Here is a 1,881-nt window from a genome sequence, read left to right on the forward strand (position 1 = left end):
CCACGTGACCCAGCCACATGACCCAAGCTGGCTGTGTGGGTTCGAGCCCCGCCCCGGCATTGCTCTTACTTGGCATTGCCCTTCCCCTGCAGGCCACTGCTCTTCCTGGTCACTGGCCTGGCAAGCTGCGGGCGCTGGGGTGCGCTGCCAAGTTCTCCCGGCATAAATAGGCCTCCTCCTACTATTAGAGGCACCTGTTGCTTGCTGCTGACATTTCTTCCGGAGGAGCTTTTGCTTGACTTAGCTAAAGCCATTTCCCACCAATTTACAGAAGGGGCAACTGAGGCCCCAGAGAGAACCAGCTTAGTGAAGAGGGCCAGATAGAAACAGAACCAGCCTCTAGTCTTCTTGCTGACTCTGGTTGTGGGTGAAAGCTGCCCTTTTGTGGGGCCTCCGGGGGAGAGGACCCATGCCGAAGAGCCCGGCTGCCTCCTGTGTGCCTTGGCTCCTGATTTACAGGAATCCCAATCCTGCTGAGGGCCGCGTACACATTAGGGTGTTTGTCTTGAAGCCGTGACTGCAACCTGTTTAGACGTGTATTTGAAGTGGTGAAAAGAATGAAGGGGCCAGTGCCATCCGCAGAATGGGCTCGGTGCCTGCCCCCGAGTCCTCACTGGGTACTTTGGTGCCGCTGGGGAAATTTGCATCCCGCTAAGCAAGGATGGAGATGGCAGCAGAGCGAGAATTAACACTTCCCACCCCGAGGGCAGAAGGCAAGAGTGCGTGCCTCTGTCGCTCCTGCTACCTATGGTACAACCAAACGGAGCATCACCCCTGTGCCTGCACCACCGACCCTGCTCCACCCCACAGCACCGCTGCAGCGCAGGCATCTCTCTCCCTGAGGCCCGCAGTCTGCCAACGCTACCCCGCTGAGCTCAGCCGACCTTTTCCTCTTGTTTCAGGGTGTAGCCTGAATAAACTGTTCCTCATTAACAGTTCATAACCATTCTAGTAGATGGTACCTGGCGTTAGTACTTACTTCTCTCCGATGACTCAAGAATGTGCCGCCATCTCTTCATGTACTTCTCTCTTCACTTGTGTAGCTTTTCAATCTTTCTTTTGCTTTCAAAGAAACATCTATTCATATCTGTTGCCCCTTTATTATCTATTTTTATCCATTTAAATTGTCTTTATTATTAGAGTGTAAGAATTCTTTGTTCTAGGTATGTTCTAAATCAGATATATATTAAAAAATTTCTATTATGTTGTCTGTCTTTTCACTTTCGTGTATGTGTGTGTGTGTGCTCAGTGTCATCCATAGGAATGTCATCTACCCTCTTTGAGGCAGGATCTTTCATTGCGCGGAGCCCACCGATTACCTGCTTGACTAGCTGGCTGGCAAGCTGTATAGACATCTACTCCCCGGAATCCAGCACTGGGGTTGCAAACACAGGCCACCTCACCTGGATCTTACACGGGCTTTGGGCTCAGGTTCCTGTGCTTACAAGTGTTTTACAAATGGCAAGTATTTTGATCATACGAGACATTCCCCCAGCTCCAGTACTTCCTTACTGGTGTCATTGGAAGCATCCGTTTTGATGTAATTCAGTCTAACCTATTTTTATTTTCCAGAGTATTTGATCATCATACATTGCAATATGTGTGTGTGTGCATAGAATGTGTGTGTTTGCGTGTGTAATGGTTGCCCATGAGCACATGTGCAGAGGCCAGAAGAGCACACTGTTTGTGCTTCTCTGTCACTTTGTGTCTTATTCTCCTGAGATAAGATCTTTCCTCAAAGTGGAGTTTGCTGCTTTTTGGTCAGGCCGGTGAAGTCCAGAGCACCTCCTCTCTCTGCCTGGCCCCCAGCACTGGGGTTACAGGCCTGTGGCCACTCCTGGCTGGAGATCCAGACTCATGCCTGCCTGAGCATCTAACCCA

This window comes from Psammomys obesus, unplaced genomic scaffold, assembly GCF_907164565.1.
Source record: "Psammomys obesus unplaced genomic scaffold, mPsaObe1.curated_primary_1811, whole genome shotgun sequence".
In the NCBI taxonomy this organism is placed as follows: domain Eukaryota; kingdom Metazoa; phylum Chordata; class Mammalia; order Rodentia; family Muridae; genus Psammomys; species Psammomys obesus.